Raw genomic sequence first — 24,490 nt, 5'->3', positions numbered from 1 at the left:
GAATTCTACGAATTTATGTCGAAAATGCATCTCTTCAACTGGGTAATATCCACCAATGCTAAAGCTGAACAACTGACAGACAAACTGATCAAGTTCCATGGGTATTTGATGAACTGATATGAGCAAAAGTGTCTCTGAGCAAAGGGGAGTGGGGGAGGTCAATATCAAAAGTGAGAGGCGTTAACTTCTGTGGCCACCAGCTCCCTTAAGAACCACAGGGCACCTCAGCCTCCTGGACTGCACCAGATTTGTCAGTTCTTGCTGGGAGTCATTACCCTGCTCTTCCAACAAGCCACTGTCCAACTGTGACCTTGTAGCGCTGTCTTGGGGATCTTACATTACTTACCTTGCAGTTTATTCCACTTTCATGCAGGTCAGCATTGACCCTGGACATTTTTCTTCTGGTGTTTTTTAGAGACAACAAACAGGTCAGTTTACTCTCATTGGTTTCTTTAAGCATGACCTTTCTTGCCTGCAGCCTTTTTATTGCCTTCAGGAGTTTTTCACAGGTGCATGAGCCATAATTGCTTGTACTTCGTTGAACAAGCATGGAAAAGCATTGTCTAGAGTGCTTCCACTAGTTCCCTGTAAAACACTGATAAGTTGCCCACTTCTAAAGTAGCAAGATACACTGCTTTGCTTCTGCTGGGAATCGAACCTGGGTCTCCTGCGCGGGAAACAACAACTCTGACATTCAACCACCAGTGAGTGAAGCTGCGCTGTGCTCGTGGCTCTGGGGACAGCTGCCGCTTATGAAGAACGACTAACATGGCCTTAAAAACACGACCTCTGCTGCATTGGCCGGGAATCGGACCCGGGTCTCCCGCGTGGCAGGCGAGAATTCTACCACTGAACCACCAATGCTCTATTTCTGCAAGAATTCTACGAATTTATGTGGAAAATGCATCTCTTCAACTGGGTAATATCGACCAATGCTAAAGCTGAACAACTGACAGACAAACTGATCAAGTTCCATGGGTATTTGATGAACTGATATGAGCAAAAGTGTCTCTGAGCAAAGGGGAGTGGGGGAGGTCAATATCAAAAGTGAGAGGCGTTAACTTCTGTGGCCACCAGCTCCCTTAAGAACCACAGGGCACCTCAGCCTCCTGGACTGCACCAGATTTGTCAGTTCTTGCTGGGAGTCATTACCCTGCTCTTCCAACAAGCCACTGTCCAACTGTGACCTTGTAGCGCTGTCTTGGGGATCTTACATTACTTACCTTGCAGTTTATTCCACTTTCATGCAGGTCAGCATTGACCCTGGACATTTTTCTTCTGGTGTTTTTTAGAGACAACAAACAGGTCAGTTTACTCTCATTGGTTTCTTTAAGCATGACCTTTCTTGCCTGCAGCCTTTTTATTGCCTTCAGGAGTTTTTCACAGGTGCATGAGCCATAATTGCTTGTACTTCGTTGAACAAGCATGGAAAAGCATTGTCTAGAGTGCTTCCACTAGTTCCCTGTAAAACACTGATAAGTTGCCCACTTCTAAAGTAGCAAGATACACTGCTTTGCTTCTGCTGGGAATTGAACCTGGGTCTCCTGCGCGGGAAACAACAACTCTGACATTCAGCCACCAGTGAGAGAAGCTGCGCTGTGTTCGTGGCTCTGGGGACAGCTGCCGCTTATGAGGAACGACTAACATGGCCTTAAAAACACGACCTCTGCTGCATTGGCCGGGAATCGGACCCGGGTCTCCCGCGTGGCAGGCGAGAATTCTACCACTGAACCACCAATGCTCTGTTTCTGCAAGAATTCTACGAATTTATGTCGAAAATGCATCTCTTCAACTGGGTAATATCGACCAATGCTAAAGCTGAACAACTGACAGACAAACTGATCAAGTTCCATGGGTATTTGATGAACTGATATGAGCAAAAGTGTCTCTGAGCAAAGGGGAGTGGGGGAGGTCAATATCAAAAGTGAGAGGCGTTAACTTCTGTGGCCACCAGCTCCCTTAAGAACCACAGGGCACCTCAGCCTCCTGGACTGCACCAGATTTGTCAGTTCTTGCTGGGAGTCATTACCCTGCTCTTCCAACAAGCCACTGTCCAACTGTGACCTTGTAGCGCTGTCTTGGGGATCTTACATTACTTACCTTGCAGTTTATTCCACTTTCATGCAGGTCAGCATTGACCCTGGACATTTTTCTTCTGGTGTTTTTTAGAGACAACAAACAGGTCAGTTTACTCTCATTGGTTTCTTTAAGCATGACCTTTCTTGCCTGCAGCCTTTTTATTGCCTTCAGGAGTTTTTCACAGGTGCATGAGCCATAATTGCTTGTACTTCGTTGAACAAGCATGAAAAAGCATTGTCTAGAGTGCTTCCACTAGTTCCCTGTAAAACACTGATAAGTTGCCTACTTCTAAAGTAGCAAGATACACTGCTTTGCTTCTGCTGGGAATTGAACCTGGGTCTCCTGCGCGGGAAACAACAACTCTGACATTCAGCCACCAGTGAGAGAAGCTGCGCTGTGTTCGTGGCTCTGGGGACAGCTGCCGCTTATGAGGAACGACTAACATGGCCTTAAAAACACGACCTCTGCTGCATTGGCCGGGAATCGGACCCGGGTCTCCCGCGTGGCAGGCGAGAATTCTACCACTGAACCACCAATGCTCTATTTCTGCAAGAATTCTACGAATTTATGTCGAAAATGCATCTCTTCAACTGGGTAATATCGACCAATGCTAAAGCTGAACAACTGACAGACAAACTGATCAAGTTCCATGGGTATTTGATGAACTGATATGAGCAAAAGTGTCTCTGAGCAAAGGGGAGTGGGGGAGGTCAATATCAAAAGTGAGAGGCGTTAACTTCTGTGGCCACCAGCTCCCTTAAGAACCACAGGGCACCTCAGCCTCCTGGACTGCACCAGATTTGTCAGTTCTTGCTGGGAGTCATTACCCTGCTCTTCCAACAAGCCACTGTCCAACTGTGACCTTGTAGCGCTGTCTTGGGGATCTTACATTACTTACCTTGCAGTTTATTCCACTTTCATGCAGGTCAGCATTGACCCTGGACATTTTTCTTCTGGTGTTTTTTAGAGACAACAAACAGGTCAGTTTACTCTCATTGGTTTCTTTAAGCATGACCTTTCTTGCCTGCAGCCTTTTTATTGCCTTCAGGAGTTTTTCACAGGTGCATGAGCCATAATTGCTTGTACTTCGTTGAACAAGCATGGAAAAGCATTGTCTAGAGTGCTTCCACTAGTTCCCTGTAAAACACTGATAAGTTGCCCACTTCTAAAGTAGCAAGATACACTGCTTTGCTTCTGCTGGGAATCGAACCTGGGTCTCCTGCGCGGGAAACAACAACTCTGACATTCAGCCACCAGTGAGAGAAGCTGCGCTGTGCTCGTGGCTCTGGGGACAGCTGCCGCTTATGAGGAACGACTAACATGGCCTTAAAAACACGACCTCTGCTGCATTGGCCGGGAATCGGACCCGGGTCTCCCGCGTGGCAGGCGAGAATTCTACCACTGAACCACCAATGCTCTATTTCTGCAAGAATTCTACGAATTTATGTCGAAAATGCATCTCTTCAACTGGGTAATATCGACCAATGCTAAAGCTGAACAACTGACAGACAAACTGATCAAGTTCCATGGGTATTTGATGAACTGATATGCGCAAAAGTGTCTCTGAGCAAAGGGGAGTGGGGGAGGTCAATATCAAAAGTGAGAGGCGTTAACTTCTGTGGCCACCAGCTCCCTTAAGAACCACAGGGCACCTCAGCCTCCTGGACTGCACCAGATTTGTCAGTTCTTGCTGGGAGTCATTACCCTGCTCTTACAACAAGCCACTGTCCAACTGTGACCTTGTAGCGCTGTCTTGGGGATCTTACATTACTTACCTTGCAGTTTATTCCACTTTCATGCAGGTCAGCATTGACCCTGGACATTTTTCTTCTGGTGTTTTTTAGAGACAACAAACAGGTCAGTTTACTCTCATTGGTTTCTTTAAGCATGACCTTTCTTGCCTGCAGCCTTTTTATTGCCTTCAGGAGTTTTTCACAGGTGCATGAGCCATAATTGCTTGTACTTCGTTGAACAAGCATGGAAAAGCATTGTCTAGAGTGCTTCCACTAGTTCCCTGTAAAACACTGATAAGTTGCCCACTTCTAAAGTAGCAAGATACACTGCTTTGCTTCTGCTGGGAATCGAACCTGGGTCTCCTGCGCGGGAAACAACAACTCTGACATTCAGCCACCAGTGAGAGAAGCTGCGCTGTGCTCGTGGCTCTGGGGACAGCTGCCGCTTATGAGGAACGACTAACATGGCCTTAAAAACACGACCTCTGCTGCATTGGCCGGGAATCGGACCCGGGTCTCCCGCGTGGCAGGCGAGAATTCTACCACTGAACCACCAATGCTCTATTTCTGCAAGAATTCTACGAATTTATGTGGAAAATGCATCTCTTCAACTGGGTAATATCGACCAATGCTAAAGCTGAACAACTGACAGACAAACTGATCAAGTTCCATGGGTATTTGATGAACTGATATGAGCAAAAGTGTCTCTGAGCAAAGGGGAGTGGGGGAGGTCAATATCAAAAGTGAGAGGCGTTAACTTCTGTGGCCACCAGCTCCCTTAAGAACCACAGGGCACCTCAGCCTCCTGGACTGCACCAGATTTGTCAGTTCTTGCTGGGAGTCATTACCCTGCTCTTCCAACAAGCCACTGTCCAACTGTGACCTTGTAGCGCTGTCTTGGGGATCTTACATTACTTACCTTGCAGTTTATTCCACTTTCATGCAGGTCAGCATTGACCCTGGACATTTTTCTTCTGGTGTTTTTTAGAGACAACAAACAGGTCAGTTTACTCTCATTGGTTTCTTTAAGCATGACCTTTCTTGCCTGCAGCCTTTTTATTGCCTTCAGGAGTTTTTCACAGGTGCATGAGCCATAATTGCTTGTACTTCGTTGAACAAGCATGGAAAAGCATTGTCTAGAGTGCTTCCACTAGTTCCCTGTAAAACACTGATAAGTTGCCCACTTCTAAAGTAGCAAGATACACTGCTTTGCTTCTGCTGGGAATTGAACCTGGGTCTCCTGCGCGGGAAACAACAACTCTGACATTCAGCCACCAGTGAGAGAAGCTGCGCTGTGTTCGTGGCTCTGGGGACAGCTGCCGCTTATGAGGAACGACTAACATGGCCTTAAAAACACGACCTCTGCTGCATTGGCCGGGAATCGGACCCGGGTCTCCCGCGTGGCAGGCGAGAATTCTACCACTGAACCACCAATGCTCTATTTCTGCAAGAATTCTACGAATTTATGTCGAAAATGCATCTCTTCAACTGGGTAATATCGACCAATGCTAAAGCTGAACAACTGACAGACAAACTGATCAAGTTCCATGGGTATTTGATGAACTGATATGAGCAAAAGTGTCTCTGAGCAAAGGGGAGTGGGGGAGGTCAATATCAAAAGTGAGAGGCGTTAACTTCTGTGGCCACCAGCTCCCTTAAGAACCACAGGGCACCTCAGCCTCCTGGACTGCACCAGATTTGTCAGTTCTTGCTGGGAGTCATTACCCTGCTCTTCCAACAAGCCACTGTCCAACTGTGACCTTGTAGCGCTGTCTTGGGGATCTTACATTACTTACCTTGCAGTTTATTCCACTTTCATGCAGGTCAGCATTGACCCTGGACATTTTTCTTCTGGTGTTTTTTAGAGACAACAAACAGGTCAGTTTACTCTCATTGGTTTCTTTAAGCATGACCTTTCTTGCCTGCAGCCTTTTTATTGCCTTCAGGAGTTTTTCACAGGTGCATGAGCCATAATTGCTTGTACTTCGTTGAACAAGCATGGAAAAGCATTGTCTAGAGTGCTTCCACTAGTTCCCTGTAAAACACTGATAAGTTGCCCACTTCTAAAGTAGCAAGATACACTGCTTTGCTTCTGCTGGGAATTGAACCTGGGTCTCCTGCGCGGGAAACAACAACTCTGACATTCAGCCACCAGTGAGAGAAGCTGCGCTGTGTTCGTGGCTCTGGGGACAGCTGCCGCTTATGAGGAACAACTAACATGGCCTTAAAAACACGACCTCTGCTGCATTGGCCGGGAATCGGACCCGGGTCTCCCGCGTGGCAGGCGAGAATTCTACCACTGAACCACCAATGCTCTATTTCTGCAAGAATTCTACGAATTTATGTGGAAAATGCATCTCTTCAACTGGGTAATATCGACCAATGCTAAAGCTGAACAACTGACAGACAAACTGATCAAGTTCCATGGGTATTTGATGAACTGATATGAGCAAAAGTGTCTCTGAGCAAAGGGGAGTGGGGGAGGTCAATATCAAAAGTGAGAGGCGTTAACTTCTGTGGCCACCAGCTCCCTTAAGAACCACAGGGCACCTCAGCCTCCTGGACTGCACCAGATTTGTCAGTTCTTGCTGGGAGTCATTACCCTGCTCTTCCAACAAGCCACTGTCCAACTGTGACCTTGTAGCGCTGTCTTGGGGATCTTACATTACTTACCTTGCAGTTTATTCCACTTTCATGCAGGTCAGCATTGACCCTGGACATTTTTCTTCTGGTGTTTTTTAGAGACAACAAACAGGTCAGTTTACTCTCATTGGTTTCTTTAAGCATGACCTTTCTTGCCTGCAGCCTTTTTATTGCCTTCAGGAGTTTTTCACAGGTGCATGAGCCATAATTGCTTGTACTTCGTTGAACAAGCATGGAAAAGCATTGTCTAGAGTGCTTCCACTAGTTCCCTGTAAAACACTGATAAGTTGCCCACTTCTAAAGTAGCAAGATACACTGCTTTGCTTCTGCTGGGAATTGAACCTGGGTCTCCTGCGCGGGAAACAACAACTCTGACATTCAGCCACCAGTGAGAGAAGCTGCGCTGTGTTCGTGGCTCTGGGGACAGCTGCCGCTTATGAGGAACGACTAACATGGCCTTAAAAACACGACCTCTGCTGCATTGGCCGGGAATCGGACCCGGGTCTCCCGCGTGGCAGGCGAGAATTCTACCACTGAACCACCAATGCTCTGTTTCTGCAAGAATTCTACGAATTTATGTCGAAAATGCATCTCTTCAACTGGGTAATATCGACCAATGCTAAAGCTGAACAACTGACAGACAAACTGATCAAGTTCCATGGGTATTTGATGAACTGATATGAGCAAAAGTGTCTCTGAGCAAAGGGGAGTGGGGGAGGTCAATATCAAAAGTGAGAGGCGTTAACTTCTGTGGCCACCAGCTCCCTTAAGAACCACAGGGCACCTCAGCCTCCTGGACTGCACCAGATTTGTCAGTTCTTGCTGGGAGTCATTACCCTGCTCTTCCAACAAGCCACTGTCCAACTGTGACCTTGTAGCGCTGTCTTGGGGATCTTACATTACTTACCTTGCAGTTTATTCCACTTTCATGCAGGTCAGCATTGACCCTGGACATTTTTCTTCTGGTGTTTTTTAGAGACAACAAACAGGTCAGTTTACTCTCATTGGTTTCTTTAAGCATGACCTTTCTTGCCTGCAGCCTTTTTATTGCCTTCAGGAGTTTTTCACAGGTGCATGAGCCATAATTGCTTGTACTTCGTTGAACAAGCATGAAAAAGCATTGTCTAGAGTGCTTCCACTAGTTCCCTGTAAAACACTGATAAGTTGCCTACTTCTAAAGTAGCAAGATACACTGCTTTGCTTCTGCTGGGAATTGAACCTGGGTCTCCTGCGCGGGAAACAACAACTCTGACATTCAGCCACCAGTGAGAGAAGCTGCGCTGTGTTCGTGGCTCTGGGGACAGCTGCCGCTTATGAGGAACGACTAACATGGCCTTAAAAACACGACCTCTGCTGCATTGGCCGGGAATCGGACCCGGGTCTCCCGCGTGGCAGGCGAGAATTCTACCACTGAACCACCAATGCTCTATTTCTGCAAGAATTCTACGAATTTATGTCGAAAATGCATCTCTTCAACTGGGTAATATCGACCAATGCTAAAGCTGAACAACTGACAGACAAACTGATCAAGTTCCATGGGTATTTGATGAACTGATATGAGCAAAAGTGTCTCTGAGCAAAGGGGAGTGGGGGAGGTCAATATCAAAAGTGAGAGGCGTTAACTTCTGTGGCCACCAGCTCCCTTAAGAACCACAGGGCACCTCAGCCTCCTGGACTGCACCAGATTTGTCAGTTCTTGCTGGGAGTCATTACCCTGCTCTTCCAACAAGCCACTGTCCAACTGTGACCTTGTAGCGCTGTCTTGGGGATCTTACATTACTTACCTTGCAGTTTATTCCACTTTCATGCAGGTCAGCATTGACCCTGGACATTTTTCTTCTGGTGTTTTTTAGAGACAACAAACAGGTCAGTTTACTCTCATTGGTTTCTTTAAGCATGACCTTTCTTGCCTGCAGCCTTTTTATTGCCTTCAGGAGTTTTTCACAGGTGCATGAGCCATAATTGCTTGTACTTCGTTGAACAAGCATGGAAAAGCATTGTCTAGAGTGCTTCCACTAGTTCCCTGTAAAACACTGATAAGTTGCCCACTTCTAAAGTAGCAAGATACACTGCTTTGCTTCTGCTGGGAATCGAACCTGGGTCTCCTGCGCGGGAAACAACAACTCTGACATTCAGCCACCAGTGAGAGAAGCTGCGCTGTGCTCGTGGCTCTGGGGACAGCTGCCGCTTATGAGGAACGACTAACATGGCCTTAAAAACACGACCTCTGCTGCATTGGCCGGGAATCGGACCCGGGTCTCCCGCGTGGCAGGCGAGAATTCTACCACTGAACCACCAATGCTCTATTTCTGCAAGAATTCTACGAATTTATGTCGAAAATGCATCTCTTCAACTGGGTAATATCGACCAATGCTAAAGCTGAACAACTGACAGACAAACTGATCAAGTTCCATGGGTATTTGATGAACTGATATGCGCAAAAGTGTCTCTGAGCAAAGGGGAGTGGGGGAGGTCAATATCAAAAGTGAGAGGCGTTAACTTCTGTGGCCACCAGCTCCCTTAAGAACCACAGGGCACCTCAGCCTCCTGGACTGCACCAGATTTGTCAGTTCTTGCTGGGAGTCATTACCCTGCTCTTACAACAAGCCACTGTCCAACTGTGACCTTGTAGCGCTGTCTTGGGGATCTTACATTACTTACCTTGCAGTTTATTCCACTTTCATGCAGGTCAGCATTGACCCTGGACATTTTTCTTCTGGTGTTTTTTAGAGACAACAAACAGGTCAGTTTACTCTCATTGGTTTCTTTAAGCATGACCTTTCTTGCCTGCAGCCTTTTTATTGCCTTCAGGAGTTTTTCACAGGTGCATGAGCCATAATTGCTTGTACTTCGTTGAACAAGCATGGAAAAGCATTGTCTAGAGTGCTTCCACTAGTTCCCTGTAAAACACTGATAAGTTGCCCACTTCTAAAGTAGCAAGATACACTGCTTTGCTTCTGCTGGGAATCGAACCTGGGTCTCCTGCGCGGGAAACAACAACTCTGACATTCAGCCACCAGTGAGAGAAGCTGCGCTGTGCTCGTGGCTCTGGGGACAGCTGCCGCTTATGAGGAACGACTAACATGGCCTTAAAAACACGACCTCTGCTGCATTGGCCGGGAATCGGACCCGAGTCTCCCGCGTGGCAGGCGAGAATTCTACCACTGAACCACCAATGCTCTATTTCTGCAAGAATTCTACGAATTTATGTGGAAAATGCATCTCTTCAACTGGGTAATATCGACCAATGCTAAAGCTGAACAACTGACAGACAAACTGATCAAGTTCCATGGGTATTTGATGAACTGATATGAGCAAAAGTGTCTCTGAGCAAAGGGGAGTGGGGGAGGTCAATATCAAAAGTGAGAGGCGTTAACTTCTGTGGCCACCAGCTCCCTTAAGAACCACAGGGCACCTCAGCCTCCTGGACTGCACCAGATTTGTCAGTTCTTGCTGGGAGTCATTACCCTGCTCTTCCAACAAGCCACTGTCCAACTGTGACCTTGTAGCGCTGTCTTGGGGATCTTACATTACTTACCTTGCAGTTTATTCCACTTTCATGCAGGTCAGCATTGACCCTGGACATTTTTCTTCTGGTGTTTTTTAGAGACAACAAACAGGTCAGTTTACTCTCATTGGTTTCTTTAAGCATGACCTTTCTTGCCTGCAGCCTTTTTATTGCCTTCAGGAGTTTTTCACAGGTGCATGAGCCATAATTGCTTGTACTTCGTTGAACAAGCATGGAAAAGCATTGTCTAGAGTGCTTCCACTAGTTCCCTGTAAAACACTGATAAGTTGCCCACTTCTAAAGTAGCAAGATACACTGCTTTGCTTCTGCTGGGAATTGAACCTGGGTCTCCTGCGCGGGAAACAACAACTCTGACATTCAGCCACCAGTGAGAGAAGCTGCGCTGTGTTCGTGGCTCTGGGGACAGCTGCCGCTTATGAGGAACGACTAACATGGCCTTAAAAACACGACCTCTGCTGCATTGGCCGGGAATCGGACCCGGGTCTCCCGCGTGGCAGGCGAGAATTCTACCACTGAACCACCAATGCTCTATTTCTGCAAGAATTCTACGAATTTATGTCGAAAATGCATCTCTTCAACTGGGTAATATCGACCAATGCTAAAGCTGAACAACTGACAGACAAACTGATCAAGTTCCATGGGTATTTGATGAACTGATATGAGCAAAAGTGTCTCTGAGCAAAGGGGAGTGGGGGAGGTCAATATCAAAAGTGAGAGGCGTTAACTTCTGTGGCCACCAGCTCCCTTAAGAACCACAGGGCACCTCAGCCTCCTGGACTGCACCAGATTTGTCAGTTCTTGCTGGGAGTCATTACCCTGCTCTTCCAACAAGCCACTGTCCAACTGTGACCTTGTAGCGCTGTCTTGGGGATCTTACATTACTTACCTTGCAGTTTATTCCACTTTCATGCAGGTCAGCATTGACCCTGGACATTTTTCTTCTGGTGTTTTTTAGAGACAACAAACAGGTCAGTTTACTCTCATTGGTTTCTTTAAGCATGACCTTTCTTGCCTGCAGCCTTTTTATTGCCTTCAGGAGTTTTTCACAGGTGCATGAGCCATAATTGCTTGTACTTCGTTGAACAAGCATGGAAAAGCATTGTCTAGAGTGCTTCCACTAGTTCCCTGTAAAACACTGATAAGTTGCCCACTTCTAAAGTAGCAAGATACACTGCTTTGCTTCTGCTGGGAATTGAACCTGGGTCTCCTGCGCGGGAAACAACAACTCTGACATTCAGCCACCAGTGAGAGAAGCTGCGCTGTGTTCGTGGCTCTGGGGACAGCTGCCGCTTATGAGGAACAACTAACATGGCCTTAAAAACACGACCTCTGCTGCATTGGCCGGGAATCGGACCCGGGTCTCCCGCGTGGCAGGCGAGAATTCTACCACTGAACCACCAATGCTCTATTTCTGCAAGAATTCTACGAATTTATGTCGAAAATGCATCTCTTCAACTGGGTAATATCGACCAATGCTAAAGCTGAACAACTGACAGACAAACTGATCAAGTTCCATGGGTATTTGATGAACTGATATGAGCAAAAGTGTCTCTGAGCAAAGGGGAGTGGGGGAGGTCAATATCAAAAGTGAGAGGCGTTAACTTCTGTGGCCACCAGCTCCCTTAAGAACCACAGGGCACCTCAGCCTCCTGGACTGCACCAGATTTGTCAGTTCTTGCTGGGAGTCATTACCCTGCTCTTCCAACAAGCCACTGTCCAACTGTGACCTTGTAGCGCTGTCTTGGGGATCTTACATTACTTACCTTGCAGTTTATTCCACTTTCATGCAGGTCAGCATTGACCCTGGACATTTTTCTTCTGGTGTTTTTTAGAGACAACAAACAGGTCAGTTTACTCTCATTGGTTTCTTTAAGCATGACCTTTCTTGCCTGCAGCCTTTTTATTGCCTTCAGGAGTTTTTCACAGGTGCATGAGCCATAATTGCTTGTACTTCGTTGAACAAGCATGGAAAAGCATTGTCTAGAGTGCTTCCACTAGTTCCCTGTAAAACACTGATAAGTTGCCCACTTCTAAAGTAGCAAGATACACTGCTTTGCTTCTGCTGGGAATTGAACCTGGGTCTCCTGCGCGGGAAACAACAACTCTGACATTCAGCCACCAGTGAGAGAAGCTGCGCTGTGTTCGTGGCTCTGGGGACAGCTGCCGCTTATGAGGAACGACTAACATGGCCTTAAAAACACGACCTCTGCTGCATTGGCCGGGAATCGGACCCGGGTCTCCCGCGTGGCAGGCGAGAATTCTACCACTGAACCACCAATGCTCTATTTCTGCAAGAATTCTACGAATTTATGTCGAAAATGCATCTCTTCAACTGGGTAATATCGACCAATGCTAAAGCTGAACAACTGACAGACAAACTGATCAAGTTCCATGGGTATTTGATGAACTGATATGAGCAAAAGTGTCTCTGAGCAAAGGGGAGTGGGGGAGGTCAATATCAAAAGTGAGAGGCGTTAACTTCTGTGGCCACCAGCTCCCTTAAGAACCACAGGGCACCTCAGCCTCCTGGACTGCACCAGATTTGTCAGTTCTTGCTGGGAGTCATTACCCTGCTCTTCCAACAAGCCACTGTCCAACTGTGACCTTGTAGCGCTGTCTTGGGGATCTTACATTACTTACCTTGCAGTTTATTCCACTTTCATGCAGGTCAGCATTGACCCTGGACATTTTTCTTCTGGTGTTTTTTAGAGACAACAAACAGGTCAGTTTACTCTCATTGGTTTCTTTAAGCATGACCTTTCTTGCCTGCAGCCTTTTTATTGCCTTCAGGAGTTTTTCACAGGTGCATGAGCCATAATTGCTTGTACTTCGTTGAACAAGCATGGAAAAGCATTGTCTAGAGTGCTTCCACTAGTTCCCTGTAAAACACTGATAAGTTGCCCACTTCTAAAGTAGCAAGATACACTGCTTTGCTTCTGCTGGGAATCGAACCTGGGTCTCCTGCGCGGGAAACAACAACTCTGACATTCAGCCACCAGTGAGAGAAGCTGCGCTGTGCTCGTGGCTCTGGGGACAGCTGCCGCTTATGAGGAACGACTAACATGGCCTTAAAAACACGACCTCTGCTGCATTGGCCGGGAATCGGACCCGGGTCTCCCGCGTGGCAGGCGAGAATTCTACCACTGAACCACCAATGCTCTATTTCTGCAAGAATTCTACGAATTTATGTGGAAAATGCATCTCTTCAACTGGGTAATATCGACCAATGCTAAAGCTGAACAACTGACAGACAAACTGATCAAGTTCCATGGGTATTTGATGAACTGATATGAGCAAAAGTGTCTCTGAGCAAAGGGGAGTGGGGGAGGTCAATATCAAAAGTGAGAGGCGTTAACTTCTGTGGCCACCAGCTCCCTTAAGAACCACAGGGCACCTCAGCCTCCTGGACTGCACCAGATTTGTCAGTTCTTGCTGGGAGTCATTACCCTGCTCTTCCAACAAGCCACTGTCCAACTGTGACCTTGTAGCGCTGTCTTGGGGATCTTACATTACTTACCTTGCAGTTTATTCCACTTTCATGCAGGTCAGCATTGACCCTGGACATTTTTCTTCTGGTGTTTTTTAGAGACAACAAACAGGTCAGTTTACTCTCATTGGTTTCTTTAAGCATGACCTTTCTTGCCTGCAGCCTTTTTATTGCCTTCAGGAGTTTTTCACAGGTGCATGAGCCATAATTGCTTGTACTTCGTTGAACAAGCATGGAAAAGCATTGTCTAGAGTGCTTCCACTAGTTCCCTGTAAAACACTGATAAGTTGCCCACTTCTAAAGTAGCAAGATACACTGCTTTGCTTCTGCTGGGAATTGAACCTGGGTCTCCTGCGCGGGAAACAACAACTCTGACATTCAGCCACCAGTGAGAGAAGCTGCGCTGTGTTCGTGGCTCTGGGGACAGCTGCCGCTTATGAGGAACGACTAACATGGCCTTAAAAACACGACCTCTGCTGCATTGGCCGGGAATCGGACCCGGGTCTCCCGCGTGGCAGGCGAGAATTCTACCACTGAACCACCAATGCTCTATTTCTGCAAGAATTCTACGAATTTATGTCGAAAATGCATCTCTTCAACTGGGTAATATCGACCAATGCTAAAGCTGAACAACTGACAGACAAACTGATCAAGTTCCATGGGTATTTGATGAACTGATATGAGCAAAAGTGTCTCTGAGCAAAGGGGAGTGGGGGAGGTCAATATCAAAAGTGAGAGGCGTTAACTTCTGTGGCCACCAGCTCCCTTAAGAACCACAGGGCACCTCAGCCTCCTGGACTGCACCAGATTTGTCAGTTCTTGCTGGGAGTCATTACCCTGCTCTTCCAACAAGCCACTGTCCAACTGTGACCTTGTAGCGCTGTCTTGGGGATCTTACATTACTTACCTTGCAGTTTATTCCACTTTCATGCAGGTCAGCATTGACCCTGGACATTTTTCTTCTGGTGTTTTTTAGAGACAACAAACAGGTCAGTTTACTCTCATTGGTTTCTTTAAGCATGACCTTTCTTGCCTGCAGCCTTTTTATTGCCTTCAGGAGTTTTTCACAGGTGCATGAGCCATAATTGCTTGTACTTCGTTGAACAAGCATGGAAAAGCATTGTCTAGAGTGCTTCCACTAGTTCCCTGTAAAACACTGATAAGTTGCCCACTTCTAAAGTAGCAAGATACACTGCTTTGCTTCTGCTGGGAATTGAACCTGGGTCTCCTGCGCGGGAAACAACAACTCTGACATTCAGCCACCAGTGAGAGAAGCTGCGCTGTGTTCGTGGCTCTGGGGACAGCTGCCGCTTATGAGGAACGACTAACATGGCCTTAAAAACACGACCTCTGCTGCATTGGCCGGGAATCGGACCCGGGTCTCCCGCGTGGCAGGCGAGAATTCTACCACTGAACCACCAATGCTCTATTTCTGCAAGAATTCTACGAATTTATGTGGAAAATGCATCTCTTCAACTGGGTAATATCGACCAATGCTAAAGCTGAACAACTGACAGACAAACTGATCAAGTTCCATGGGTATTTGATGAACTGATATGAGCAAAAGTGTCTCTGAGCAAAGGGGAGTGGGGGAGGTCAATATCAAAAGTGAGAGGCGTTAACTTCTGTGGCCACCAGCTCCCTTAAGAACCACAGGGCACCTCAGCCTCCTGGACTGCACCAGATTTGTCAGTTCTTGCTGGGAGTCATTACCCTGCTCTTCCAACAAGCCACTGTCCAACTGTGACCTTGTAGCGCTGTCTTGGGGATCTTACATTACTTACCTTGCAGTTTATTCCACTTTCATGCAGGTCAGCATTGACCCTGGACATTTTTCTTCTGGTGTTTTTTAGAGACAACAAACAGGTCAGTTTACTCTCATTGGTTTCTTTAAGCATGACCTTTCTTGCCTGCAGCCTTTTTATTGCCTTCAGGAGTTTTTCACAGGTGCATGAGCCATAATTGCTTGTACTTCGTTGAACAAGCATGGAAAAGCATTGTCTAGAGTGCTTCCACTAGTTCCCTGTAAAACACTGATAAGTTGCCCACTTCTAAAGTAGCAAGATACACTGCTTTGCTTCTGCTGGGAATTGAACCTGGGTCTCCTGCGCGGGAAACAACAACTCTGACATTCAGCCACCAGTGAGAGAAGCTGCGCTGTGTTCGTGGCTCTGGGGACAGCTGCCGCTTATGAGGAACGACTAACATGGCCTTAAAAACACAACCTCTGCTGCATTGGCCGGGAATCGGACCCGGGTCTCCCGCGTGGCAGGCGAGAATTCTACCACTGAACCACCAATGCTCTATTTTTGCAAGAATTCTACGAATTTATGTCGAAAATGCATCTCTTCAACTGGGTAATATCGACCAATGCTAAAGCTGAACAACTGACAGACAAACTGATCAAGTTCCATGGGTATTTGATGAACTGATATGAGCAAAAGTGTCTCTGAGCAAAGGGGAGTGGGGGAGGTCAATATCAAAAGTGAGAGGCGTTAACTTCTGTGGCCACCAGCTCCCTTAAGAACCACAGGGCACCTCAGCCTCCTGGACTGCACCAGATTTGTCAGTTCTTGCTGGGAGTCATTACCCTGCTCTTCCAACAAGCCACTGTCCAACTGTGACCTTGTAGCGCTGTCTTGGGGATCTTACATTACTTACCTTGCAGTTTATTCCACTTTCATGCAGGTCAGCATTGACCCTGGACATTTTTCTTCTGGTGTTTTTTAGAGACAACAAACAGGTCAGTTTACTCTCATTGGTTTCTTTAAGCATGACCTTTCTTGCCTGCAGCCTTTTTATTGCCTTCAGGAGTTTTTCACAGGTGCATGAGCCATAATTGCTTGTACTTCGTTGAACAAGCATGGAAAAGCATTGTCTAGAGTGCTTCCACTAGTTCCCTGTAAAACACTGATAAGTTGCCCACTTCTAAAGTAGCAAGATACACTGCTTTGCTTCTGCTGGGAATTGAACCTGGGTCTCCTGCGCGGGAAACAACAACTCTGACATTCAGCCACCAGTGAGAGAAGCTGCGCTGTGTTCGTGGCTCTGGGGACAGCTGCCGCTTATGAGGAACGACTAACATGGCCTTAAAAACACGACCTCTGCTGCATTGGCCGGGAATCGGACCCGGGTCTCCCGCGTGGCAGGCGAGAATTCTACCACTGAACCACCAATGCTCTATTTCTGCAAGAATTCTACGAATTTATGTGGAAAATGCATCTCTTCAACTGGGTAATATCGACCAATGCTAAAGCTGAACAACTGACAGACAAACTGATCAAGTTCCATGGGTATTTGATGAACTGATATGAGCAAAAGTGTCTCTGAGCAAAGGGGAGTGGGGGAGGTCAATATCAAAAGTGAGAGGCGTTAACTTCTGTGGCCACCAGCTCCCTTAAGAACCACAGGGCACCTCAGCCTCCTGGACTGCACCAGATTTGTCAGTTCTTGCTGGGAGTCATTACCCTGCTCTTCCAACAAGCCACTGTCCAACTGTGACCTTGTAGCGCTGTCTTGGGGATCTTACATTACTTACCTTGCAGTTTATTCCACTTTCATGCAGGTCAGCATTGACCCTGGACATTTTTCTTCTGGTGTTTTTTAGAGACAACAAACAGGTCAGTTTACTCTCATTGGTTTCTTTAAGCATGACCTTTCTTGCCTGCAGCCTTTTTATTGCCTTCAGGAGTTTTTCACAGGTGCATGAGCCATAATTGCTTGTACTTCGTTGAACAAGCATGGAAAAGCATTGTCTAGAGTGCTTCCACTAGTTCCCTGTAAAACACTGATAAGTTGCCCACTTCTAAAGTAGCAAGATACACTGCTTTGCTTCTGCTGGGAATTGAACCTGGGTCTCCTGCGCGGGAAACAACAACTCTGACATTCAGCCACCAGTGAGAGAAGCTGCGCTGTGTTCGTGGCTCTGGGGACAGCTGCCGCTTATGAGGAACGACTAACATGGCCTTAAAAACACGACCTCTGCTGCATTGGCCGGGAATCGGACCCGGGTCTCCCGCGTGGCAGGCGAGAATTCTACCACTGAACCACCAATGCTCTATTTCTGCAAGAATTCTACGAATTTATGTTGAAAATGCATCTCTTCAACTGGGTAATATCGACCAATGCTAAAGCTGAACAACTGACAGACAAACTGATCAAGTTCCATGGGTATTTGATGAACTGATATGAGCAAAAGTGTCTCTGAGCAAAGGGGAGTGGGGGAGGTCAATATCAAAAGTGAGAGGCGTTAACTTCTGTGGCCACCAGCTCCCTTAAGAACCACAGGGCACCTCAGCCTCCTGGACTGCACCAGATTTGTCAGTTCTTGCTGGGAGTCATTACCCTGCTCTTCCAACAAGCCACTGTCCAACTGTGACCTTGTAGCGCTGTCTTGGGGATCTTACATTACTTACCTTGCAGTTTATTCCACTTTCATGCAGGTCAGCATTGACCCTGGACATTTTTCTTCTGGTGTTTTTTAGAGACAACAAACAGGTCAGTTTACTCTCATTGGTTTCTTTAAGCATGACCTTTCTTGCCTGCAGCCTTTTTATTGCCTTCAGGAGTTTTTCACAGGTGCATGAGCCATAATTGCTTGTACTTCGTTGAACAAGCATGGAAAAGCATTGTCTAGAGTGCTTCCACTAGTTCCCTGTAAAACACTGATAAGTTGCCCACTTCTAAAGTAGCAAGATACACTGCTTTGCTTCTGCTGGGAATTGAACCTGGGTCTCCTGCGCGGGAAACAACAACTCTGACATTCAGCCACCAGTGAGAGAAGCTGCGCTGTGTTCGTGGCTCTGGGGACAGCTGCCGCTTATGAGGAACGACTAACATGGCCTTAAAAACACGACCTCTGCTGCATTGGCCGGGAATCGGACCCGGGTCTCCCGCGTGGCAGGCGAGAATTCTACCACTGAACCACCAATGCTCTATTTCTGCAAGAATTCTACGAATTTATGTGGAAAATGCATCTCTTCAACTGGGTAATATCGACCAATGCTAAAGCTGAACAACTGACAGACAAACTGATCAAGTTCCATGGGTATTTGATGAACTGATATGAGCAAAAGTGTCTCTGAGCAAAGGGGAGTGGGGGAGGTCAATATCAAAAGTGAGAGGCGTTAACTTCTGTGGCCACCAGCTCCCTTAAGAACCACAGGGCACCTCAGCCTCCTGGACTGCACCAGATTTGTCAGTTCTTGCTGGGAGTCATTACCCTGCTCTTCCAACAAGCCACTGTCCAACTGTGACCTTGTAGCGCTGTCTTGGGGATCTTACATTACTTACCTTGCAGTTTATTCCACTTTCATGCAGGTCAGCATTGACCCTGGACATTTTTCTTCTGGTGTTTTTTAGAGACAACAAACAGGTCAGTTTACTCTCATTGGTTTCTTTAAGCATGACCTTTCTTGCCTGCAGCCTTTTTATTGCCTTCAGGAGTTTTTCACAGGTGCATGAGCCATAATTGCTTGTACTTCGTTGAACAAGCATGGAAAAGCATTGTCTAGAGTGCTTCCACTAGTTCCCTGTAAAACACTGATAAGTTGCCCACTTCTAAAGTAGCAAGATACACTGCTTTGCTTCTGCTGGGAATCGAACCTGGGTCTCCTGCGCGGGAAACAACAACTCTGACATTCAGCCACCAGTGAGAGAAGCTGCGCTGTGCTCGTGGCTCTGGGGACAGCTGCCGCTTATGAGGAACGACTAACATGGCCTTAAAAACACGACCTCTGCTGCATTGGCCGGGAATCGGACCCGGGTCTCCCGCGTGGCAGGCGAGAATTCTACCACTGAACCACCAATGCTCTATTTCTGCAAGAATTCTACGAATTTATGTCGAAAATGCATCTCTTCAACTGGGTAATATCGACCAATGCTAAAGCTGAACAACTGACAGACAAACTGATCAAGTTCCATGGGTATTTGATGAACTGATATGAGCAAAAGTGTCTCTGAGCAAAGGGGAGTGGGGGAGGTCAATATCAAAAGTGAGAGGCGTTAACTTCTGTGGCCACCAGCTCCCTTAAGAACCACAGGGCACCTCAGCCTCCTGGACTGCACCAGATTTGTCAGTTCTTGCTGGGAGTCATTACCCTGCTCTTACAACAAGCCACTGTCCAACTGTGACCTTGTAGCGCTGTCTTGGGGATCTTACATTACTTACCTTGCAGTTTATTCCACTTTCATGCAGGTCAGCATTGACCCTGGACATTTTTCTTCTGGTGTTTTTTAGAGACAACAAACAGGTCAGTTTACTCTCATTGGTTTCTTTAAGCATGACCTTTCTTGCCTGCAGCCTTTTTATTGCCTTCAGGAGTTTTTCACAGGTGCATGAGCCATAATTGCTTGTACTTCGTTGAACAAGCATGGAAAAGCATTGTCTAGAGTGCTTCCACTAGTTCCCTGTAAAACACTGATAAGTTGCCCACTTCTAAAGTAGCAAGATACACTGCTTTGCTTCTGCTGGGAATCGAACCTGGGTCTCCTGCGCGGGAAACAACAACTCTGACATTCAGCCACCAGTGAGAGAAGCTGCGCTGTGTTCGTGGCTCTGGGGACAGCTGCCGCTTATGAGGAACGACTAACATGGCCTTAAAAACACGACCTCTGCTGCATTGGCCGGGAATCGGACCCGGGTCTCCCGCGTGGCAGGCGAGAATTCTACCACTGAACCACCAATGCTCTATTTCTGCAAGAATTCTACGAATTTATGTCGAAAATGCATCTCTTCAACTGGGCAATATCGACCAATGCTAAAGCTGAACAACTGACAGACAAACTGATCAAGTTCCATGGGTATTTGATGAACTGATATGAGCAAAAGTGTCTCTGAGCAAAGGGGAGTGGGGGAGGTCAATATCAAAAGTGAGAGGCGTTAACTTCTGTGGCCACCAGCTCCCTTAAGAACCACAGGGCACCTCAGCCTCCTGGACTGCACCAGATTTGTCAGTTCTTGCTGGGAGTCATTACCCTGCTCTTCCAACAAGCCACTGTCCAACTGTGACCTTGTAGCGCTGTCTTGGGGATCTTACATTACTTACCTTGCAGTTTATTCCACTTTCATGCAGGTCAGCATTGACCCTGGACATTTTTCTTCTGGTGTTTTTTAGAGACAACAAACAGGTCAGTTTACTCTCATTGGTTTCTTTAAGCATGACCTTTCTTGCCTGCAGCCTTTTTATTGCCTTCAGGAGTTTTTCACAGGTGCATGAGCCATAATTGCTTGTACTTCGTTGAACAAGCATGGAAAAGCATTGTCTAGAGTGCTTCCACTAGTTCCCTGTAAAACACTGATAAGTTGCCCACTTCTAAAGTAGCAAGATACACTGCTTTGCTTCTGCTGGGAATTGAACCTGGGTCTCCTGCACGGGAAACAACAACTCTGACATTCAGCCACCAGTGAGAGAAGCTGCGCTGTGTTCGTGGCTCTGGGGACAGCTGCCGCTTATGAGGAACGACTAACATGGCCTTAAAAACACGACCTCTGCTGCATTGGCCGGGAATCGGACCCGGGTCTCCCGCGTGGCAGGCGAGAATTCTACCACTGAACCACCAATGCTCTATTTCTGCAAGAATTCTACGAATTTATGTCGAAAATGCATCTCTTCAACTGGGTAATATCCACCAATGCTAAAGCTGAACAACTGACAGACAAACTGATCAAGTTCCATGGGTATTTGATGAACTGATATGAGCAAAAGTGTCTCTGAGCAAAGGGGAGTGGGGGAGGTCAATATCAAAAGTGAGAGGCGTTAACTTCTGTGGCCACCAGCTCCCTTAAGAACCACAGGGCACCTCAGCCTCCTGGACTGCACCAGATTTGTCAGTTCTTGCTGGGAGTCATTACCCTGCTCTTCCAACAAGCCACTGTCCAACTGTGACCTTGTAGCGCTGTCTTGGGGATCTTACATTACTTACCTTGCAGTTTATTCCACTTTCATGCAGGTCAGCATTGACCCTGGACATTTTTCTTCTGGTGTTTTTTAGAGACAACAAACAGGTCAGTTTACTCTCATTGGTTTCTTTAAGCATGACCTTTCTTGCCTGCAGCCTTTTTATTGCCTTCAGGAGTTTTTCACAGGTGCATGAGCCATAATTGCTTGTACTTCGTTGAACAAGCATGGAAAAGCATTGTCTAGAGTGCTTCCACTAGTTCCCTGTAAAACACTGATAAGTTGCCCACTTCTAAAGTAGCAAGATACACTGCTTTGCTTCTGCTGGGAATCGAACCTGGGTCTCCTGCGCGGGAAACAACAACTCTGACATTCAACCACCAGTGAGTGAAGCTGCGCTGTGCTCGTGGCTCTGGGGACAGCTGCCGCTTATGAAGAACGACTAACATGGCCTTAAAAACACGACCTCTGCTGCATTGGCCGGGAATCGGACCCGGGTCTCCCGCGTGGCAGGCGAGAATTCTACCACTGAACCACCAATGCTCTATTTCTGCAAGAATTCTACGAATTTATGTGGAAAATGCATCTCTTCAACTGGGTAATATCGACCAATGCTAAAGCTGAACAACTGACAGACAAACTGATCAAGTTCCATGGGTATTTGATGAACTGATATGAGCAAAAGTGTCTCTGAGCAAAGGGGAGTGGGGGAGGTCAATATCAAAAGTGAGAGGCGTTAACTTCTGTGGCCACCAGCTCCCTTAAGAACCACAGGGCACCTCAGCCTCCTGGACTGCACCAGATTTGTCAGTTCTTGCTGGGAGTCATTACCCTGCTCTTCCAACAAGCCACTGTCCAACTGTGACCTTGTAGCGCTGTCTTGGGGATCTTACATTACTTACCTTGCAGTTTATTCCACTTTCATGCAGGTCAGCATTGACCCTGGACATTTTTCTTCTGGTGTTTTTTAGAGACAACAAACAGGTCAGTTTACTCTCATTGGTTTCTTTAAGCATGACCTTTCTTGCCTGCAGCCTTTTTATTGCCTTCAGGAGTTTTTCACAGGTGCATGAGCCATAATTGCTTGTACTTCGTTGAACAAGCATGGAAAAGCATTGTCTAGAGTGCTTCCACTAGTTCCCTGTAAAACACTGATAAGTTGCCCACTTCTAAAGTAGCAAGATACACTGCTTTGCTTCTGCTGGGAATTGAACCTGGGTCTCCTGCGCGGGAAACAACAACTCTGACATTCAGCCACCAGTGAGAGAAGCTGCGCTGTGTTCGTGGCTCTGGGGACAGCTGCCGCTTATGAGGAACGACTAACATGGCCTTAAAAACACGACCTCTGCTGCATTGGCCGGGAATCGGACCCGGGTCTCCCGCGTGGCAGGCGAGAATTCTACCACTGAACCACCAATGCTCTGTTTCTGCAAGAATTCTACGAATTTATGTCGAAAATGCATCTCTTCAACTGGGTAATATCGACCAATGCTAAAGCTGAACAACTGACAGACAAACTGATCAAGTTCCATGGGTATTTGATGAACTGATATGAGCAAAAGTGTCTCTGAGCAAAGGGGAGTGGGGGAGGTCAATATCAAAAGTGAGAGGCGTTAACTTCTGTGGCCACCAGCTCCCTTAAGAACCACAGGGCACCTCAGCCTCCTGGACTGCACCAGATTTGTCAGTTCTTGCTGGGAGTCATTACCCTGCTCTTCCAACAAGCCACTGTCCAACTGTGACCTTGTAGCGCTGTCTTGGGGATCTTACATTACTTACCTTGCAGTTTATTCCACTTTCATGCAGGTCAGCATTGACCCTGGACATTTTTCTTCTGGTGTTTTTTAGAGACAACAAACAGGTCAGTTTACTCTCATTGGTTTCTTTAAGCATGACCTTTCTTGCCTGCAGCCTTTTTATTGCCTTCAGGAGTTTTTCACAGGTGCATGAGCCATAATTGCTTGTACTTCGTTGAACAAGCATGAAAAAGCATTGTCTAGAGTGCTTCCACTAGTTCCCTGTAAAACACTGATAAGTTGCCTACTTCTAAAGTAGCAAGATACACTGCTTTGCTTCTGCTGGGAATTGAACCTGGGTCTCCTGCGCGGGAAACAACAACTCTGACATTCAGCCACCAGTGAGAGAAGCTGCGCTGTGTTCGTGGCTCTGGGGACAGCTGCCGCTTATGAGGAACGACTAACATGGCCTTAAAAACACGACCTCTGCTGCATTGGCCGGGAATCGGACCCGGGTCTCCCGCGTGGCAGGCGAGAATTCTACCACTGAACCACCAATGCTCTATTTCTGCAAGAATTCTACGAATTTATGTCGAAAATGCATCTCTTCAACTGGGTAATATCGACCAATGCTAAAGCTGAACAACTGACAGACAAACTGATCAAGTTCCATGGGTATTTGATGAACTGATATGAGCAAAAGTGTCTCTGAGCAAAGGGGAGTGGGGGAGGTCAATATCAAAAGTGAGAGGCGTTAACTTCTGTGGCCACCAGCTCCCTTAAGAACCACAGGGCACCTCAGCCTCCTGGACTGCACCAGATTTGTCAGTTCTTGCTGGGAGTCATTACCCTGCTCTTCCAACAAGCCACTGTCCAACTGTGACCTTGTAGCGCTGTCTTGGGGATCTTACATTACTTACCTTGCAGTTTATTCCACTTTCATGCAGGTCAGCATTGACCCTGGACATTTTTCTTCTGGTGTTTTTTAGAGACAACAAACAGGTCAGTTTACTCTCATTGGTTTCTTTAAGCATGACCTTTCTTGCCTGCAGCCTTTTTATTGCCTTCAGGAGTTTTTCACAGGTGCATGAGCCATAATTGCTTGTACTTCGTTGAACAAGCATGGAAAAGCATTGTCTAGAGTGCTTCCACTAGTTCCCTGTAAAACACTGATAAGTTGCCCACTTCTAAAGTAGCAAGATACACTGCTTTGCTTCTGCTGGGAATCGAACCTGGGTCTCCTGCGCGGGAAACAACAACTCTGACATTCAGCCACCAGTGAGAGAAGCTGCGCTGTGCTCGTGGCTCTGGGGACAGCTGCCGCTTATGAGGAACGACTAACATGGCCTTAAAAACACGACCTCTGCTGCATTGGCCGGGAATCG

At 47.0% G+C, this 24,490-nt stretch overlaps 26 non-coding genes across 26 annotated transcripts; all 26 read right to left on the bottom strand.

The window, feature by feature from the left end:
• Window positions 1-793: 793 nt before the first annotated feature.
• On the bottom strand, window positions 794-864 carry trnag-gcc (transfer RNA glycine (anticodon GCC)). Its single transcript has one exon. It is a non-coding gene; the product is annotated as a tRNA-Gly (tRNA).
• An 806-nt stretch (window positions 865-1,670) lies between these two features.
• On the bottom strand, window positions 1,671-1,741 carry trnag-gcc (transfer RNA glycine (anticodon GCC)). The gene has a single exon. It is a non-coding gene; the product is annotated as a tRNA-Gly (tRNA).
• An 806-nt stretch (window positions 1,742-2,547) lies between these two features.
• On the bottom strand, window positions 2,548-2,618 carry trnag-gcc (transfer RNA glycine (anticodon GCC)). The gene has a single exon. It is a non-coding gene; the product is annotated as a tRNA-Gly (tRNA).
• An 806-nt stretch (window positions 2,619-3,424) lies between these two features.
• trnag-gcc (transfer RNA glycine (anticodon GCC)) lies at window positions 3,425-3,495 on the bottom strand. The gene has a single exon. It is a non-coding gene; the product is annotated as a tRNA-Gly (tRNA).
• An 806-nt stretch (window positions 3,496-4,301) lies between these two features.
• trnag-gcc (transfer RNA glycine (anticodon GCC)) lies at window positions 4,302-4,372 on the bottom strand. The gene has a single exon. It is a non-coding gene; the product is annotated as a tRNA-Gly (tRNA).
• Window positions 4,373-5,178: 806 nt separating this feature from the next.
• On the bottom strand, window positions 5,179-5,249 carry trnag-gcc (transfer RNA glycine (anticodon GCC)). The gene has a single exon. It is a non-coding gene; the product is annotated as a tRNA-Gly (tRNA).
• Window positions 5,250-6,055: 806 nt separating this feature from the next.
• On the bottom strand, window positions 6,056-6,126 carry trnag-gcc (transfer RNA glycine (anticodon GCC)). The gene has a single exon. It is a non-coding gene; the product is annotated as a tRNA-Gly (tRNA).
• An 806-nt stretch (window positions 6,127-6,932) lies between these two features.
• trnag-gcc (transfer RNA glycine (anticodon GCC)) lies at window positions 6,933-7,003 on the bottom strand. The gene has a single exon. It is a non-coding gene; the product is annotated as a tRNA-Gly (tRNA).
• An 806-nt stretch (window positions 7,004-7,809) lies between these two features.
• trnag-gcc (transfer RNA glycine (anticodon GCC)) lies at window positions 7,810-7,880 on the bottom strand. The gene has a single exon. It is a non-coding gene; the product is annotated as a tRNA-Gly (tRNA).
• Window positions 7,881-8,686: 806 nt separating this feature from the next.
• On the bottom strand, window positions 8,687-8,757 carry trnag-gcc (transfer RNA glycine (anticodon GCC)). The gene has a single exon. It is a non-coding gene; the product is annotated as a tRNA-Gly (tRNA).
• Window positions 8,758-10,440: 1,683 nt separating this feature from the next.
• trnag-gcc (transfer RNA glycine (anticodon GCC)) lies at window positions 10,441-10,511 on the bottom strand. The gene has a single exon. It is a non-coding gene; the product is annotated as a tRNA-Gly (tRNA).
• An 806-nt stretch (window positions 10,512-11,317) lies between these two features.
• trnag-gcc (transfer RNA glycine (anticodon GCC)) lies at window positions 11,318-11,388 on the bottom strand. Its single transcript has one exon. It is a non-coding gene; the product is annotated as a tRNA-Gly (tRNA).
• An 806-nt stretch (window positions 11,389-12,194) lies between these two features.
• On the bottom strand, window positions 12,195-12,265 carry trnag-gcc (transfer RNA glycine (anticodon GCC)). The gene has a single exon. It is a non-coding gene; the product is annotated as a tRNA-Gly (tRNA).
• An 806-nt stretch (window positions 12,266-13,071) lies between these two features.
• trnag-gcc (transfer RNA glycine (anticodon GCC)) lies at window positions 13,072-13,142 on the bottom strand. Its single transcript has one exon. It is a non-coding gene; the product is annotated as a tRNA-Gly (tRNA).
• Window positions 13,143-13,948: 806 nt separating this feature from the next.
• On the bottom strand, window positions 13,949-14,019 carry trnag-gcc (transfer RNA glycine (anticodon GCC)). Its single transcript has one exon. It is a non-coding gene; the product is annotated as a tRNA-Gly (tRNA).
• An 806-nt stretch (window positions 14,020-14,825) lies between these two features.
• Window positions 14,826-14,896, bottom strand: trnag-gcc (transfer RNA glycine (anticodon GCC)). Its single transcript has one exon. It is a non-coding gene; the product is annotated as a tRNA-Gly (tRNA).
• Window positions 14,897-15,702: 806 nt separating this feature from the next.
• On the bottom strand, window positions 15,703-15,773 carry trnag-gcc (transfer RNA glycine (anticodon GCC)). Its single transcript has one exon. It is a non-coding gene; the product is annotated as a tRNA-Gly (tRNA).
• Window positions 15,774-16,579: 806 nt separating this feature from the next.
• On the bottom strand, window positions 16,580-16,650 carry trnag-gcc (transfer RNA glycine (anticodon GCC)). Its single transcript has one exon. It is a non-coding gene; the product is annotated as a tRNA-Gly (tRNA).
• An 806-nt stretch (window positions 16,651-17,456) lies between these two features.
• trnag-gcc (transfer RNA glycine (anticodon GCC)) lies at window positions 17,457-17,527 on the bottom strand. The gene has a single exon. It is a non-coding gene; the product is annotated as a tRNA-Gly (tRNA).
• An 806-nt stretch (window positions 17,528-18,333) lies between these two features.
• On the bottom strand, window positions 18,334-18,404 carry trnag-gcc (transfer RNA glycine (anticodon GCC)). The gene has a single exon. It is a non-coding gene; the product is annotated as a tRNA-Gly (tRNA).
• Window positions 18,405-19,210: 806 nt separating this feature from the next.
• trnag-gcc (transfer RNA glycine (anticodon GCC)) lies at window positions 19,211-19,281 on the bottom strand. The gene has a single exon. It is a non-coding gene; the product is annotated as a tRNA-Gly (tRNA).
• Window positions 19,282-20,087: 806 nt separating this feature from the next.
• On the bottom strand, window positions 20,088-20,158 carry trnag-gcc (transfer RNA glycine (anticodon GCC)). Its single transcript has one exon. It is a non-coding gene; the product is annotated as a tRNA-Gly (tRNA).
• Window positions 20,159-20,964: 806 nt separating this feature from the next.
• On the bottom strand, window positions 20,965-21,035 carry trnag-gcc (transfer RNA glycine (anticodon GCC)). The gene has a single exon. It is a non-coding gene; the product is annotated as a tRNA-Gly (tRNA).
• An 806-nt stretch (window positions 21,036-21,841) lies between these two features.
• trnag-gcc (transfer RNA glycine (anticodon GCC)) lies at window positions 21,842-21,912 on the bottom strand. The gene has a single exon. It is a non-coding gene; the product is annotated as a tRNA-Gly (tRNA).
• An 806-nt stretch (window positions 21,913-22,718) lies between these two features.
• trnag-gcc (transfer RNA glycine (anticodon GCC)) lies at window positions 22,719-22,789 on the bottom strand. Its single transcript has one exon. It is a non-coding gene; the product is annotated as a tRNA-Gly (tRNA).
• An 806-nt stretch (window positions 22,790-23,595) lies between these two features.
• trnag-gcc (transfer RNA glycine (anticodon GCC)) lies at window positions 23,596-23,666 on the bottom strand. Its single transcript has one exon. It is a non-coding gene; the product is annotated as a tRNA-Gly (tRNA).
• Between the last annotated feature and the right edge of the window lie 824 nt (window positions 23,667-24,490).

This window comes from Carassius gibelio, chromosome A18 (assembly GCF_023724105.1).
Source record: "Carassius gibelio isolate Cgi1373 ecotype wild population from Czech Republic chromosome A18, carGib1.2-hapl.c, whole genome shotgun sequence".
Taxonomy (NCBI): Eukaryota; Metazoa; Chordata; class Actinopteri; order Cypriniformes; family Cyprinidae; genus Carassius; species Carassius gibelio.
The sequence above is the reverse complement of the archived record's forward strand: the minus strand, read 5'-3'. Positions and strand labels throughout refer to the sequence as shown.